Here is a 19,155-nt window from a genome sequence, read left to right as displayed (position 1 = left end):
ATGGTTTGTTTAGTTGAAAGGAGTCTCTTCTTTTAGAGAGCTACATGTGCCAGTTAGGGAAGCATATTTAAAATCATAAACTTATAATTGAGCTGCCATATGACCCAGCAATTCCACTTTGGAGTGTGTACCCTTCGGAACAAAAACATACATTCAAAAGAATATATGCACACCATTATTCATTTCAGCACTTAGTACAATAACTAGGATATGGGATCAACCTAAGTGTCCAAAAATAGATTAAAGAACTATGAAGATGTGAGAAATGTGCACAATGGAATACTATGTAGTTCCGAGAAACAGCAAAACCATGCAATTTGCTACAACCCAGATTGAATTTGAAGATATATTGAGTAAAGTAAGCCAGAAGAAGGACAAACACAGGATGATTTCACTAATCTGTGGTATATATGAAAACTAGATGAAGAAGTGCAATGTGATGGAGGGGGAAGGGATCACTAGATCACCCTTAACCCCAGAGTACAGGAAGGAGAAGAAAAGAAGTTGAAAGTGAAAGGAGGAAAATGGCAAAGGGAAGTAACAGGGAACAGAGGTCAGGACTCCAGCTAGACTGATAATGTGGAGTGCAGTATAGCTATATAACCAAACCACAGACTCCATGACACTGAAAACATGAGATTCAAAATACAACCACCAAAATTTTACTAGGGGGAGTGGAGGAGGGGACATGGAAACACTGGTGGAGGGAAGTTGACACTAGTGATGGGATTGGTGCTAGAACATTGTATGTCTAAAACTCAACTATTGATAACCTTGTAAATCATGATTTTTAATTAAATAAAAACAAATAAAAATAAAATAAATCAATGTAGATGTTTACTCTAAGTCCTTCAGTTTATAGGTTTGGGTAAGAACAATTCTTTCTTTTCTTTTTTTTCGGGGGGGGGGAGGCACCTGGCTGTGGTCAAGGCTCATTCTTTTTTTTTTAATTTTAATTTTTTTATTTAATAAAACCCAGGTTTTTACTAATCTGTTAATCACACTTTTCATGCTTACATCTTTTGTTTTTTAAATTTACTTGTTGAATCAACGTGAGAACAGTAACAAAGCCTTTCAGTTCAAGTCTTGGTCAGTCATACAATGATCAAACACCGTCCCTTCACCCTGCACATGTTCAACCACCAATAACCCCAATATACCCCCCACCCACCTCCCACCTGTGTGGCAGATTTCCACCTTACTCTCTCTGTCTCTCTCTATGTTGATCATATTCAATATTACGACAAAAGACCTACCACTGTTACTTGGAATTTTCCCCCACATTCAGACCTGCCACAAAGACATCATTAGAAATTTTGTTTTCTAATGTTGATTATGAAGAGCACATGATGTTGTGTGGCCCCAATAGCGGCCACGCGAATTTGGAATTCTAATATTTTAGTAAGAAACCTAGAGGGATTACTGCCAGAAGCCCCTGGGTTCCGAGATTAGTATGTGTGCCTCTGGGTTCATGGTCGGTCAGAAGCCAGAGGAGGCATTTGAGGGTGGCAACCCAGAGCATTGTCAGGAGGAGTAGGGCCGATTCCACCCCTCATCCCATGAAGCCCCACGTGTCGTCAATGCAGTCACATACCTGGCTGTTCATAGGCTCTAAAAAATGCAGGACACCATGTTGCCGCCACAGAGGGGGACAGGCAGAGGGACAGACACCCTTCCCCTCCCGGGGCAGCATAGCACCATAGTTAAATACACAGTCCAGATGTATTTCGGTTCGGCATTATCTTTTGCTCAGATTTTCCCACCACCACTCAAGCCTGATTTTCGGGGACAAATGCTGGATTATTTACTTTCCATTGATCACTTTGCATATAAGGAAATGTCGTGAGGTCACGTAAGCGGCCACGCGGTTCAGAAAAAATGTCCTGGTGACAGCTCCCAGAGAATGCTCTAGGTCCCAAACAGCTGATCTAACCGGGAGGTCCCAGATGGGGTAGGTTCTGCATCCCGCCTTCTCCAGATGGAACCCCAGTGACCATGAGTCTTTACAAGCATAGCTTGGGCAGGCAGGAACCAGGACATTTCTTCAAAACTGCAAGGGGGTCGGCTCGACTCCCAGGCAACCTCTGATTCCGGAAGACACGCCCACGGCCCGCCCCCCAGCGCCATCTTTACAGCACACCACAACAAAGAAGAACACTGCTGGAGGGCACCACAGCTCCCAGAGAATGCTCCAGGTCCAAAACAAAGCCGATCTCACCGGGAGGTCCCAGATGGGATAGGTGCTGCATCCCGCCTTCTCCAGATGGAACCCCGGTGACCATGAGTCTCTACAAGCATAGCTCGGGCATGCGGAAACCAGGACATTTTTTCCAAACCGCACAGCCACTTATGTGGCTGCGCGACATCTCCTTATATATACAAAGTGATCAATGGAAAGTAAATCATCCAATGTTTCTCCCTGAAAATCAAGCTTAACTCTTTTGCAAACCACAACACTCAAAAGGTGAGAGAGAACAGAGGGGAATGCCCTGCCACAGAGGCAGGGTGGGATGGGGGATATAGGGGGGTGGGAGGGATACTGGGATCCGTGGTGGTGGGAAATGGGCACAGGTGGAGGGATGGGTATTCGAAATAAAAAAAAACAAATAATTAAAACTTAAAAAATGTCCTGGTACCCGCATGCCAGAGCCATGCTTGTAGAAGCTCATGGTCACCGGGATTCCATCTGGAGAAGGTGGGACGGCAGCACCTACCCCATCTGGGACCTCCCAGTGATATCAGCTCTGTTTGGAGCCCGGAGCATTCTCCAGGAGCTGTAGGGCCCTCCAGCCAGTTGTCTTCTTTGTTGCTGTGTGCTGTAAGATGGTGCTGGGGGGGGGGGGGGCGAGTTGTGGGCATGACTTCTGGAATCAGAGGTTGTGTCAAGGCTCATTCTTGACTCTGTGCTTGGGAGTCACTCCTGAAGTGTTTCGGAAGACCATATATGAGTCAGTATATATTTTGCCAGCTTTGAAGCCAGGTTGGTCACGTGCAATACAAGAACCATACCTGCTGTATAATCTCCCTGGCTCCACTAGTTCTGTGTTCCTAGTCAAAGTCTCCCCTGGCAAAGCTTTTGCTTCCACTGTCCTGATTAGACATAACAGCATAATGCATCTTTTCAAGTCTCTTTATGAACTAGGCTGCTACCCTCAACTAAGTTTCCTCTGGATTATCCAATGTCATCTCTTAAATCATGCTTACTAGAATTGACTTGTTCAATAACTTCTGTACATATGCGGACAATACTTTTCAGTTTTCCTTAGGGAAGGGATTAGGTATTGTTGGATCAAAAGTATAGGATGTCTTGAGAGTCACTTCTAGGGAGTTTAAGATTAAGACCTGGTATTTTATTAGTTGCCCATCTATCAGTCATTAATGGCTTATACTACTAGCATACTCTGACCCTATTGGGAAATTTGGAGTTCTATTGGATATTCTAAAGTAAGTTTTGTGTATTTTTCTACCATTGGAATGGTTGTTGCCACTGATCAGAAGTATCCTTGCCAACACTCTCAAATGCTTTCAAACTGCTTAGGTAAATGAACTACAATTCTGGAAATTTCCCCTGACATTCAGATCAGCAGCTCCAGTTCTTCCCCTTGTTTCTCAGCTACATAATAGGTATAAACAATTTTTTAGATTAAGTATCCTAAAACTAGAGCTGAAATGAACTGAAATGAACTAGTTTTTTTAATGTTTTGAAAGCCATTTGACATGCTGTTTTCTTTTTAAATTGAAATTTGTTTACAAAAAGTAAAAGCTTAAAGACATAATAGAAAGAACCGGAAACTTAGCTCCACAAAAACACATGTTTTGAAATACAGTTTTCTACCTTCACCCCTAGTTTACAAAATGGTTTGCCTTTTAATAAATTTGGCTAGTTATTTTACATAATTTTAATATTAACAAAGATATATATTCTGTTTATTTGCCTGTTATTTTTCCATTTTTCCATTCTAGCTTGACCTCCTAATGTTAATTTCAGTGTTGGGGTTCAGCACCTACATTTCACCTTGCAGTAACCAGTCCTCACTGATCACCACTGTCCAGACGGCAGTACATAATCCTTAAGAGAATATATCCCTTATCCCATAATATTTATAGATATCTGACTCGAGCATAATAATGAATGAAGTTTTAAACAATTTTTGAATTGTAACATTTTAAGAGGTGACCTTTTGGGGAAAGGTTGTTAAAACCTCCAAACTAGGGCCTCAGATCAGTCTGTTTGAGTTTTCTTAACTCCAGAAAGAAAATCCTTCCAAGTTGCAGAGAGGGAACAAGTATCCAATAACATTTCCCCTTTCTTGTTAGAACCTGTTTCATATGATATTGCCCTTCTGTGAACTCTAATTTTTTAGTCCTCATCTTTTCCTATGTCATAACTGGAGTGATATAGAACCTGCTTCAGATTCCAGGACTGGGAAATCTTTTCTCCTGGGTCCCTATCTATATTTATAGCATAATTTGTGGGCCACCCCGTACAGGCAGACAGGCTACAGACAGCCAATAATAAGTATATATACCTTACCCAGCATGTACAGGAACCACATCATATAATTTTGGGGGCCTTATATAGCCCATGGGGGGGCATTCCCCACCCCAATCTAGGTCCATAGTGGGACTCATATCTAAGTATTAAGAACATAGAATTTTGATACACCGTGGTTTATGTAAAACTTATATGACAAGGATTCAGGGATTTATAAATGTTTCATTTATTATCAGCATCTATTTTTACCAACCTGTACTTTTGCCATGAATTGATGTTTTCAAATTACACTGGGATTCTTGGCCCCTCCAAGGGGTGTTTGTTGGTAGATAGGAAGCTTTTAAACAAGGCATTAAGTCATTCCTCTTTGTAGCGGTTAGTTTTAATCTCTAAAGTATTGTCTCTGAGACCCTAGACAAAACTTTAGCAATATAAAAGTTCCCAAATTTTCTACTACAAAGGAAAAGATTTCTTCCTAAATTTATGCAAATAAACACATTGCCATAAAGTATAAAAATGTTTACTGAGTACAGAGCCAGTACTAAGACATGAGCATGATCAGGGTTGGCCTGAAACCAAATAACTAACTAAATTTAAAAAAAAAAATCATTTTTTGTTATTTCCTGCAGAAAAGACCTTACTGCAAGATAGTATTATTGTTTAAATTGCCGTTAATAGACTATCTTTCCTGTGGTGTTCTCCAGCTTATATTGGGACCAGGTGGTGCTGCAAAGTAAGGTAAGTTGCTTCTTTGCTTCATTTTTAGTCTATCTAAAGCTCTTCCAGTGTTCTAATAACCTCCCTAATGGAGTGTCTGTAGGAGCAGAAGTTGAATTTCCTGTGCTCTGTCTCCTCAGTGTGCTGAGTAGCAGCAGCAATCTATGAAAAGAAAAAACTAAAACACTGTCCTTATGTTTCCCTTCTCTGGCTAGTTTTTAAAAATTTCTCTCCTGTTAAGAATTTGGTCCCTTAAATTTCATGAAAAGACCTTTTCTCCCAAGATGAACTTTAACCCTGTCTTTTTGAGTTGGACTGGACCTGATGCTTGCATTCTCAATGAAGGCCAAATTAGGGCAAAATTAATCACCTCGCCCCACTCCCTCCCTTACATTTTCAGAGAGGGTGGCCTTTAATGCCCTCTCCCCAGGAAATTTATTTTTCTGTACTTTCTGGTCTCTGTTCAGGCTTACTCCTGGCTCTGTGCTCAAAGATCAATCCTGGCAGGGCTGGGGGCATAATCCATGGTCACAGAAGTAGAATCACAGCAGGATAGGCAGCATGCAAGGCAAGCATCCTATCCACTGAACTATCTATCACTTTAGCCCCTCTTTTTAGAGTACTTTAACCTAAAAAAGAAAAAAAAGTTCAATTAGAAAGTCACCTGACTGGGGCTGAAGCTATAGCAGGGGGGGGGGGGGGGAGGGAGGGAGAGAGAAAGAGAGAGAGAGAGAGAGAATCCCCCAAACAAACCCAAGCACATCTGCTAAGATGCAGCATCTTCACTAGTATCTGACCACATTCACTTTGCCTGGGGTTAAATTTCTTCACCCTAATTTAAGTGACATTCCTATTTCTTTTTAGTTTATATTTATTTGTTGATTCATTATGTTAGGCAGCATGATATACCATACTGTTAATTATGGGGTTTTCCACATACAATCCCACTCCCTCCACCAGTGCCCAGAGTATCTCCCTGCCAACATCCTCTGCCCTGGTAAGCTTGTTCTGTAGATTAGTACTCAGGCTCTCTTGTCTTTGGTCACTTGCTATTTCCCTCTTCTCTGAAAATTCTAAATCCCCTCTCTTGAACCAGAGAAGAAAGTGGAAGAACACAAAAGATGAAATCTCTCTCCACTACTGGTTTTTCATCACATAATCTCCAATTTTATGCCCCTCCTTTTAAAGCAAAAAAAAAAAAACAGGGTACACATGCCACTGCTCTGTTTATGTTTTAAGAGGCTGGAGGAACAGAATTCTACCAGGCAATAATTACATAATAAGAGGTCATAAACCAATTTTTAGAGGGAAAAATAAGGTGTGATGATTATGTCTTAAAATGTGATATGGATCTAGAAAAGAATTTTCCACAGATTCAAGTTTGCATTGTGACCAAGTAATGCTAGAAGGGGTACTGTAGATAAGTTCACCAAGGAAATTGAAGACAATATACCTGCAGATTCTGATAAAGTTAACTCTTCCCTGGACATTTTGCTGAAATGACTTTTCTCTTAAATGACTGGCTACTTGCTGCCTGGGGAAGGTCGGGTGGGAAAGTGGGGGGCGAGATGTAGAAGGGACAGTGTGCTTGAGGAGATCAGTGAATTGGTCAAGGCCCCAATTTGCACACATAAGTTGACTCAGACCCTGTGAAAGGTTCCGAATTTCCACAAAGATAAAATTGTTTCAGACATTCAGCTTAGCTGTTCTGAGAAAGACTAAAATTAACTTGGCACAAGTTCCCCTTCAATTAGCTGACAGTGGCTGAATCCTTGGCACTGACGACCCCAAGCAGATTCCCCATTTAGGTACTAGTCACTTGTGAAACTCTTAACATGAAACCTCAGACTCATGACATTCCCAAAATAATACTTCCTCAAAAAGAATAATAAAGAGATGACCTCCCACTCCCCCCCCCACACCGCCCCTATACCACCACCAAACTGTACTAGAGAATCCCTCCTTGGAGTTACTTAGCTTCAGACCAGTCCCTCTCTGACCGTTATATACTTGAATAAACTTATTTTTGCTCTTGCCTAAATGTTTAACAGGTAAATTATTTTACCGACCTTGTGCTCTTTCCCCTTAGGATCTGCACTTGAGGTCCTCTTTATTCTGTCAAGACTGGAAAAACTCTGTTCAATTTCCACCTAGGTTGAGGGTCTTGTCTTTACACAGCAGAAAAGGATTTCTGGTGAAGACAGATAGTGAGGCAAAGTAAGTTTTTTAATTAATTAATTTATTTATTGAGAAACCATTGGGAGTAAAAGAAAAGAATTTACACATCCAAGTTGGAATATATGCTGCTTGCTTTTACAAAATTGGAAATTTTTTTTTTTTTCAAACTGCCTTAGCATGGGGCTCTCTGTATAAATAAGAGTTCTATAGGACAATGCCTGGGGAGAGGACTTTGAACTTTGGGTGGTCTTATTCCAGTCTCATTAAGGCCTTTTGTTCTTGCTTAACTTTCCTCTCTCCTGAGGGTGTCCAGCCTTGACTGGACAAGTACTGGGGCCACTCATGCCTCAATTCCTGCATCTCCAAAGGGGGTGCAGCCTTAATAGTTTAGGGTCAACAAAGGACTGGTGAGAGAATAGCTTTTGTCTTTAGATCATATCTTTGTTTTATTATTCCCTGACACTCATTACTGAGAATCCTCTACCTGACAACCTATCTTACTGACTTCCTACACAAGAGGCCTTGTCACTGGCTTGGATTAACAGTAAAACAGAAAAATGAACAAAATGAAGACAATTTTTTAATTATTCTGTCTCATTTCTTTAAGTTTATTTTGTTTAGCTAAGTAACAGGGTTATAATAGTGTTAATGTTTAGGGTTTTGATGGAAAAATTTTCTGTACCCCATTACCACCAAATTGCTCCAAACCCTCCACCACTGCCCCTTAAGTCACCTCAAGTCTACCATTTCATTCAAACCCTCCCCCCCGTCTCTCCACTGGTTCACAATCTGAGTTTTGTAGTCCAAGGCCAAGGGTTTATCTTGCTTCAAAACTGTAAAGAGAGACTTTAGAAGTGAATCAATAATGTTTATTGAAAGATTGCTGAAGTGGAGGATTAGGAAAAGATAGAATCAGGAGTCACTTCCTGTAATGGCTTGGGTACCCAGTGACTTCAGGGCCTTTTACCGACTGCAGTGAGCATAAGCTTAGGAAAGATGACGACAACATATCTTCAGTTTTTTCTTGATCTTTAAAAATGATAACCAAGAAAACAAAATACATACTACATTTTCATGCCTGAAATTTTATCCCACCTCACTACTCTCAATACATAAAATTCATCTCCCACTTCACTTCTGAATCACCCCTTCCCCACATCCCCTCCCCAGTGAAATGGACATTTTTCTAGTAGCATCAAAAAAATGGGCTCAGGGGGAGAGGTATTTTGCAACAATATTTTGACTTCAGCAGTCTTCCTCAAAGACCAAGCCAGAATCACCTTTCTGTAGTTGTTTGAAATCAGCTGGAAATTGACAGTTCCCTGCTTTGAAAAAGTCACCCAGTCCCTTAGGGAAGTTGAATATGAATATCTCCCAAGGGTTCTAGGGTGAAAGATGAAGGATTGATCAGATCAGAGTGCGAGAAACTTACTTGAAGGGAAAAAAACAAATTCCCAGTGCCTTGCCTTATTTCACAGCCTCAAGGTCCAAATGATACTGACATTTTCATTAGGCCGGTTAAGAAAAACAATAGAGGTTAATTAGTGGTTTTTTAGCTGAAATGGCCAATGCTGCCGTAGGCCTCAGATAAATCTAATATTGTTAACAGCATTTTGGCCTTCCAGTTTACAGGATATCACCTTTTGATGTCTGTAAACAAATTAAGAACACTTTTTGTATAAGATGATGCAACTCACTGGGATGTGTGAAAATGTATTCGGTTAAAGCACTTTAGGTGATTTATTCTTTCTCCAGTTTTTCCTAAAGGATATTTCATCTCACATGCTTCTAATTGTCATCTAGCTTGATGAAAAAGAACTAAACACTTGGTGGGTTGCAAGAAATGACTCATAGCTCTTTACTCTATGTACAGAGATCATATACTTACATGACGGGAACATTGTGAAATTGTCTTTCTAACTACCATATTTTTTGGTGACATTTACATATCATTTTCAATTTACAAGAGTGGCAGATAAAACTTTGTGATCCTTAGAAAAAGTTTTTACTACGGGGGTAGAATAATGTGGGAAAACGAGTGTAGGTTTTGAAGGAACATTCAGGGGTTGACACCTGATTCTACCATTTACTAGCTAAATAATCTAGCAAATAATTTTACCTGTTGAACTTCAACTTTCTAACTTCTAAAAGGAAGATAATACCTATCACTCAAAGTTGTTTTTAATGACTAAATGAGTAATGTATAGTTCTTGACACTTAGATGATGCACAATGAAAGATTCTTTCATCTTTCAAAGTTCATTGTCAGTGGTAAATTCACTGGCAGTTATTCTTAAATCTGATTTCTACCAGTTGATATATACTAGTTGATAAATATATTAGAGCTGGATGTTTAATTAGTAGGAAAATAGTGAAGTTTCAAACACGGATTCATTTGCATAATTAAATAATCCTTGCTCTAGCCTATTCAATTATACATAATCATAAATATATTGAAAGATCATGCCATCTCATTTAGCATTATTTTGAAATTTTAGATAATTTTGCTTAGGAGTCCACTTTGCTGACCAAAAATAGCTTCTAGAGATTATTTTTTATCTGTCTCTGTCTGAGTTTCTTTCAATCTCTCTCTTTCTTTTCTCTTTCTCTTTCTCTCTCTCTGTCTCCACAAACGCACACACATCCACATCCACACACAAACACACATAAATATTTTCATTGTTTTGACCTGATTATTTTACACTTCAATAAGAAAAGTTAACTAAATATGTACACCCTTTTGAGCCCTCAGTATTAAGTAACTGTAGAGACTAAAAATTCAATTCTGCTGAATAGTTTTTTTTTTCTTTTTGGGTCAGACCCAGAGATGCACAGGGGTTACTCCTGGCTCTGCACTCAGGAGTTACTCCTGGCAGTGCTCAGGGGACCATATGGGATGCTGGGAGTTGAACCTGGGTCGGCCGCGTGCAAGGCAAACGCCCTACCCGCTGTGCTATCACTCCAGCCCCCTCTGCTGAGTAGTTTATTATGGACTGTTGGATTAATAATTTCAAAACTTCAAACCGTCTATAATTTTTCTCCCTTTGTATAACAATTGGAAAACTTGCCTGAGAAAAATCTATCAAAATAAAAATTTACCTTCATTATTTAGAGATTTTAATTTCTCTCTACTCAAAATCTCAAATATTCCATTTCTTGCCCAGCCCATTAGTGATTTCTTTAGTGGGAATTATAGACATTGCTTTTACAAATAAAATGTGATTTGCTCTATGATAATGGGATTTCCATATCTTAAGAGATATATGACTCAGGTGTCACACTGTATGACACTGGAAACTTGAAAACAGAGAAGTTTCCTCTTAGGTTGCATACATTTTTTAAAAAAAAAATTTTTAATACATGGCACAAGAAATATGCCTCTTGCTGATCCTGTGAAAAAATAGCGTTATTTGTATGATATGGATAAATACTCAATAAAGGTATTTGGTCCTAAATTTCTGAAAGAGACACTGGCAATTTGAATCTATTTTCTTTCTTTTTCTTAGGGGGAGGAAAGCGCACAAGGCAGTGCTCAAAGATTACTCCTGGTTCTGAACTCAGGAATCTTTCCTGGTGGGACTTAGGGGACCATTTGTGGGAATCTAACGTAGTTGACCACATGTAGGACACTAGCTGTACTATTGCTGCTGTACTATTTCTCCAGTTTCTAGAATCCATTTTCTTAAAGTTCCATTAGATGAAAATTATATTAATATTGAAAAATAAAATTGGAGAAAAATTGCCACTAAAAAGAACTGTATAAACACATCAGAAAACAATTGAAAGTAACATATAAATACCACAGTATTAAAAAATAGCTATAATAAAGTTAATTCTATCAGGTTAATTTAGTTTTATTTATTTATTTTTTGTGCTGCATTTTGGGTCATCAAGCTGTTTTCATGAAATCTGCTTCTGAACTAAAAAGAGTACTGGAAATCCCAACCCAGTTCTCACTTATATCTAACAAGCTGGCAATGTTATCATCTAACAATGTTCTCCTTATGCTGCAAAGCTGTTACTCACAAGCCTGTTTATTAAAATATCAACAATTTAACAAGCATAGTATAGTTCTTCTCATTAAATTCTGAGATTGTTGTGGTTTACTGAAGACAAATATTTTAACCTGTCTTCTTTTGGTAAGCATCAGATGATTGCTAATTTTCCTAATTTATTGTGACAACTGAGAGTTACAAAACTAGGACAGTAAAATTTTCATAAGTTGTGTTTTTCTTCCCTTGGTTTAGGGGTCACACTCAGTGGTGCTCAGGGGTTCTCCTGGCTTTGCACTCAGGGATCACTCCTAGGTGAGGATCAGGGGATCATATGGGGTGCCTAAAATTGAACCTAGTTTGGCTGTTTGCAAGGCAAATGCCCTACTTGCTGTACTACCTCTCTGGCCCAAAGTTTCGTAAGTTTTTGTAGGAATATGATCAGTACATTTCCTGGGAGTAAGAATGAATGAATTATGGCTGGTGAGAGCACTGGTGACTCTTGGGAATTTTCCTGTTCATTCTGTAATATGTATGCTCTCAGAAACATACATATGAGTAATATTTTTCTATAATATTTATTCCTTGGTTTGGATACTCTATACATATAAAAGAATCGAACCAATAGAAAAATGTAGAGCATGTCAAGAAAACAACTATTTTGGATTCACATAAAGCTAAAGAATACAGTATCATGGTTTTCCAGGGACCTACTGGGAAATATAAAAAAAAATGTATATGTAAACAACATCCTGAAATATTACTGGTCCGTGAGGTAAAGTCATATACACGGTGACCTTTCAATAACTGTGTTGCAAACCATGGTGCCTAACAGGAGGGAAAAAGGGAAGGAGGGAGGGAAGGAGGGAGGGAGGGAGAGAGGGAGGGGGAGAGAGAGAGAGAGAGAGAGAGAGAGAGAGAGAGAGAGAGAGAGAGAGAGTCTACCATACAGGCAAGAGAAACTGGGAATATAAGTGGTAGATGTACATTTGTATATTGGTGAAGGGATGGGTGGTTGTAATATTGCATGACTGAAACCTAATCAGAACAGTGTTGTGACTGTATCTCTCAGTGATTCAATTAACAGGGTGGGGGATAGAAAATATTGAAATTTTATCTATAATATGATGAAAAGTATATATGAAAGTAAATTCAAAGGTGTGTGTTTTCAGAGTGTGTTAATTATCAATTTGGACGGGATTTGATGTAGCAGAGAAATAGTAAGTTAGCTTCCACTTTACAAAACTAGTAATACAATAGTGTAACAAACAAGAAGTCAGTAACACAGATGAAAGGAAACATAGTCCTTTTGAAAATGAGGAACTTTGTACTTTTATTTATTAATACGGAAGAACTTGATAAAATTCCTCACTTTCTGGAAGAGCCAGACTTTTTTTTTTGAACTATCTCTCTAGCCCTATAACTGAAAATTGTATTGATTCACAAATGTATATAATTAATTTTTTTAGATACAAAAATTTTCACAAATTTTATTTATTCTTTTTTTTAATTTATTTTTTAATAGTGAGGCACCATGAGGTACAGTTGTAGACTTACACATTTTTGTGCTTGGGTTTCGATTATACAATGATCAAACACTCATCCCTCCACCAGTGCGCATTTCCCACCACCTCGGATCCCAGCATCCCCTCCCCCCCCAGCCCCTATCCCACCCTGCCTTTGTGGCAGGGCATTTCCCTCTCTCTCCTTTTGAGTGCCATGGTCGGCAAAAGAGGCATTGAGTGGCAATCATGCTTGGTCGACAGTCTACCCTCAGCATGCTCTCCCATCATGGGCAGATCCTCCCAACACCCTTTATTTGGTGTTCCCTTCTCTTTCTGAGCTCCCCCTTCCCCTAACATGTGTGGATGTCCTCCGGGTCATTGAGTAAAATTCCTGGTACTAATCTCTGCCATACTTGGGTGTTAGCTTCCTATTTTGTTACTTTATGTTCCCCAGATGAATGCAATCTTTCTATGTCTATCCCTTTCTTTCTGAGTCATTTCGCTTAACATGATACTTTCCATGTAGTACCACTTGTATGTAAACTTCATGACTTCGTCTTTTCTAACAGCTACATAGTACTCCATTGTGTAAATGTGCCAGAGTTTCTTCAACCAGTCATCTGTTCTCGGGCACTCAGGTTTTTTCCAGATTCTGGTTATTGTAAAGAGTGCTGCAATAAACAGACAATTGCAGATGTCACTTCGGCTATACTTTTTTGCCTCTCTGGGATATATTCCCAGGAGTGATATTGCTGGGTCAAATGGGAGCTCAATTTCTAGTTTTTTTGAGAATCATCCATACTGTTTTCCAGAAGGGCTGAGGCAGTCGGCATTCCCACCAGCAGTGAAGGAGGACCCCTTTCTTGCCACATCTGCGCCAGCACCAATTGCTTTTGTTCTTGTGGATATGGGCCAGTCTCTGTGGTGTGAGGTGATACCTCATTGTGGTTTTGATCTGCATCTCCCTGATGATTAATGATGTGAAACATTTTCTCATGTGTCTTTTAGCCATTCGGATTTCTTCTTTGTCAAAGTTTCTATTCATTTCATCTCCCCATTTTTTGATGGGGTTGAATGTTTTCTTTTTGTGGCGTTGAACCAGTATTTTGTATATCCTTGAAATTAACCCCTTATCAGATGTGTAGTTGGCGAATATCCTTTCCTATTCAGTTGACTGTCTTTGTATTTTGGTCACTGTTTGTTTTGAGGTGCAGAAGCTTCTTAGTTTTAGATAGTCCCATTTATCTATCTCTGTTTTCACTTGCTTGGCCAGCGGTGTGACATCTTTGAAGACACTATTAGCTTCTATGTCATGAAGGGTTTTGCCAACATTTTCCTCAATGTATCTTATAGATTCCGGTCTGATGTTGAGGTCTTTAATCCACTTAGATCTTACTTTTGTACATGGAGTTAGGCAGAGATCTGAGCCCATTTTTTTGCATATAGCTGTCCAGTTTTGCCAGCATAATTTGTTAAAGAGGCTTTCCCTGCTCCACTTCACTTTTCCTGCCCCCTTATCGAAGATTAGATGCCGTATACTTGGGGGGGGGGACGTCAGTATATTCAACCCTGTTCCATTGGTCTACAGCTCTGCCTTTGTTCCAGTACCATGCTGTTTTAATTATTACTGCCTTGTAGTAGAGTTTGAAGTTAGGGAGGTTGATTCCTCCCATTTTCTTTTTCCCAAGAATTGCTTTAGCTATTCGTGGGGGCTTATTGTTCCATATGAATTTCAGGAGTGTTTGCTCCAATTCTTTGAAGAATGTCATGGGTATCCTAATAGGGATTGCGTTGAATTTATACAGTGCTTTGGGAAGTATTGCCATTTTGACAATGTTAATTCTTCCGATCCATGAACAGGGGATATTTTTCCATTTCCTTGTATCCTCTTTTATTTCCTGAAGTAGAGTTTTGTAGTTTTCTTTGTACAGGTCCTTTACTTCCTTAGTTAAGGTGATTCCTAGGTACTTGATTTTCTGGGGCACAATTGTGAATGGGATTGTTTTCTTCATGTCTTTTTCTTCTCTTTCACTATTTGCATATAGGAAAGCCATGGACTTTTGGGCATTGATTTTATAACCTGCAACTTTACTATACAAGCCTATTGTTTCTAGAAGTTTCTTGATAGAGGTTTTAGGATTTTCTAAGTATAGTATCATATCATCTGTTAATAGTGAGAGCTTGATTTCTTCCTTTCCTACCTGGATGCCCCTAATATCCTTTTCTTGCCTAATCGCTATTGCAAGTACTTCCAATACTATATTATTTATTCTTTTTTCGCTATTTTTTCTTAAATTTTTATTAGTGAAACACCATGAGGTACAGTTGTAGACTTACAAATTTTTGTGCTTGGGTTTCAGTTATACAATGATCAAATACCCATCCCTCTACCAGTGCCCATTCTCCACCACCACCAGTCCCAGTATCCCTCCCACGCCCCATCCCCCCATCCCACCCTACCTCTGTGGCAGGGCATTCCCTTTTGTTATCTCTCTCCTTTTGAGTGCTGTGGTTTGCAAAAGAGACATTGAGTGGCAATCTTGTTCGGACTATAGTCTACTGTCACCACACATTTCCCATCCTGAGAGGAACCTCCCAACACCCTTTATTTGGTGCTCCCTTCTCTATCTGAGCTGCCTTTTCCCCTAGCGTGTGTGGCTGTCCTCAAAGCCATGGAGTAATCCTCCTGGTAGTTATCTGGTTATTCTTAGGTGTAGTCTCCTATTTTGTTACTTTATGTTCCCCAGATGAATGCAATCTTTCTGTCTGTCCCTTTCTTTCTGACTCATTTTGCTTAGCATGATACTTTCCATGTAGTACTATTTGTATATGAATTTCATGACTTCATCTTTTCTAACAGCTGCATAGTACTCCATTGTGTAGTTGTACCAAAGTTTCTTTAACCAGTCATCTGTTCTCAGGCACTCAGGTTTTTTCCAAATTCTGGCTATTGTAAAGAGTGCTGCAATGAACAAACAAGTGCAGATGTCACTTCGACTATACTTTTTTGCCTCTCTGGGATATATTCCCAGGAGTGGTATTGCTGGATCAAATGGAAGCTCAATTTCTAATTTTTTGAGGATCGTCCATACTGTTTTCCAAAAGGACTGAACCAGTCGGCATTTCCACCAGCAGTGAAAGAGAGTCCCATTCTCGCCACATCTACGCCAACACCGGTTGCTTTTGGTCTTTTGGATGTGGGCCAGTCTCTGTGGTGTGAAATGATATCTCATTGTTGTTTTGATCTGCATCTCCCTGATGATTAATGATCTAGAGCATTTTCTCATGTGCCTTTTAGGCACTTGGATTTCTTCTTTGAAAAAGTTTCTGTTCATTTCGTTGCCCCATTTTTGATGGGGTTGGTAGTTTTCTTCTTGTGGAGTTCAACCAGTATTTTGTATATCCTTGCTATCAACCCCTTGTCAGCTGTGTATTTGGAGAATATCCTTTCCCATTCTGTAGACTCTCTTTATATTTTGGTCACTGTTTCTTTTGAGGTGCAGAAGCTTCTTAGTTTAAGATAGTCCCTTTTGTCCATCTCTGTTTTCACTTGCTTGGCCAGTGGCGTGACATCTTTGAATATACCATTAGCTTCAATGTCATGGAGGGTTTTGCCAACTTTGTCTTCAGTGTACCTTATGGATTCCAGTATGATGTTGAGGTCTTTAATCCATTTTGATCTTACCTTTGTACTTGGTGTTACGGACAGATTTGAGCCCACTTTTTTACATGTAGCTGTCCAGTTTTGCCAGCACAATTTGTTAAAGAGGCTTTCCTTGCTCCACTTCACATTTCTTGCCCCCTTATCGAAGATTAGATGATCATATGCTTGGGGAGAGATGTCAGTACATTCGACCCTGTTCCATTGGTCTGCAGCTCTGCCTTTGTTCCAGTACCATGCTGTTTTAATTATTACTGCTTTGTAAGATAGTTTGAAGTTAGGGAGGTTGATTCCTCCCATTTTCTTTTTCTCCAGAATTGCTTTAGCTATTCGTGGAGGCTTATTGTTCCATATAAATTTCAGGAGTGTTTGCTCCATTTCTTTGAAGAATATCATGGGTATCATAATAGGGATCACATTGAATTTGTACAGTGCTTTGGGAAGTATTGCCATTTTGACAATGTTAATTCTCCCGATCCATGAACAGGGGATAATTTTCCATTTCCTGGTGTCCTCTTTTATTTCCTGAAGTAGAGTTTTGTAGTTTTCTTTGTACAGGTCCTTTACTTCCTTAGTTAAGCTGATTCCTATGTACTTGATTTTCTGGGTCACAATTGTGAATGGGATTGTTTCCTTCATGTCACTTTCTTCTCTTTCACTATTTGCGTATAGGAAAGCCATGGACTTTTGGGTATTGATTTTATAGCCTGCAACTTCACTATACAAGTCTATTGTTTCTAGGAGTTTCTTGGTAGAGGTTTTAGGGTTCTCTAAGTATAGTATCATATCATCTCTGAATAGTGAGAGCTTGATTTCTTCCTTTCTTACTTGAATGCCCTTAATATCTTTTTAAAAAAATCCAGTACAGTGCATTTACAGTTGTATTTTTGTGCTACCATTATTTTAATGAAGCATCTGATTACCAATGTGACTTATAGCTTTTGATCAAATTAATCTCTATGTACTGATAAAATTGGAATGGAGTATAGATGTATTTGTTATACATGTCTAGGAATTTTGCGAAGTTCATGAATACACAAAACCTCTAGAGTCACACATATCTATGTTCCACCAATTCATTTTTATTTATTTACAGTGTTGGGGCTGAAACGATAGCACAGCGGATAGGGCATTTGCCTTGCACACAGCCAACCCAGGTTCAATTCCCAGCATACCATATGGTCCCCGAGCAGTGCCAGGAGTGATTCCTGAGTGCAGAGCCAGGAATAACTTCTATGCAAGTCTGGGTGTACCCAAAAAGCCAAAAAACAAAACAAAACAAAACACCACTTGTACTTGAGCTATAGCACAGTGGGTAGGGCGTTTGCCTTGCACGTAGCCAACCTGGGTTTGATTCCTCTGTCCCTCTCAGAGAGCACAGCAAGCTACTGAGAGTATCCTGCCTGCACAGCAGAGCCTAGCAAGCTACCCGTGGCATATTCAATATGCCAAAAACAGTAACAATAAATCTCACTTCGTGTTCCTTGAGCGAGCAGACACCATGGGGCTACAATTGCATATGGCAGGAACAAATGGAGATGTTACTGGCGCCTGCTCAAGCAAATCTATGAACAACAGGGAGACAGTGATTCAGCGCTACAGTGCTGGGGATCAAACCTTGCATCAGGCATTCAAGTACTATACCACTGGACTGCATCCCTGACTCCATTTTTCACATTTTAAAATCAATTAAATAAACACAGTCATTAAGAAAAGCAACAAATAAATCCACAATGAATAACTAAACTACATTAAAAGCATGTTGAGTAACTGCATTTGTTTTTTTGTTTGTTTGTTTTTGTTTGGAAGGAGAACCACACCTGGAAGTGCTCAAGCCTTACTCCTGGCTCAAGTATCACTCCTGGCTTGCTCTGGGTACTATACATAGTGCCAGGGATTGAACCTGGGTCAGCCCAGGATGCCGAGCACCCCATGCTCTGTACTGTCACTCTAGAACTGAAGAAATACTTTGCTAGAACTAAATTTTGTTTAGATTAAATTACCTAGGTGTCTAATGATACACACTTAATAACTTGATTTAAGAATATTCCAAGGTTTTAAAAGTTAAATAAAGGGGTTAGAAAGATCATATAGGAGGTAAGCCACTTTGCTTGTATGTACTACCATGGCTGTTATCATGGTTTAAGGTCCTGGCACAGATATTTTCCTGTAAACATCAACAGAGGTCACTCCTGAGCTCAGAACTAGGAATAGCCCCTGATTCTTCAAGATGTGGTCAACCTTGTCTCACCCAATCTACATCTCTACCTCTATCTCTATCTTTCTATATCTCTCTCTATATGTCTTTATCTCTCCCTATCTAACTATCTTCAGGGCTGGAGAGATGGTTTGCCTTACACTCTGCTAAACATGGTTTGATTCCCGCCAACATATATGGTCCCTACTGCACTGCCAGGATTGATTCCTAAGCCAGAAGAAAGCCCGGCACAACACTGGGTATGGACCAAACGATATCCCTACCCCATTGCTTCACTGCCCACAAACACATAGCAAAATAATAATGATAATAATAATAATAATAATGATCTTGGTTAAATCAATGTACTGTAACCTAGAAAACTACCTATTAGAATTTTAAGATAAGAAT

The sequence above is a fragment of the Sorex fumeus genome, unplaced genomic scaffold (genome assembly GCF_029834395.1).
Source record: "Sorex fumeus unplaced genomic scaffold, SorFum_2.1 ptg000037l, whole genome shotgun sequence".
Classification (NCBI taxonomy): Eukaryota; Metazoa; Chordata; class Mammalia; order Eulipotyphla; family Soricidae; genus Sorex; species Sorex fumeus.
This window is presented reverse-complemented; position numbering follows the sequence as displayed.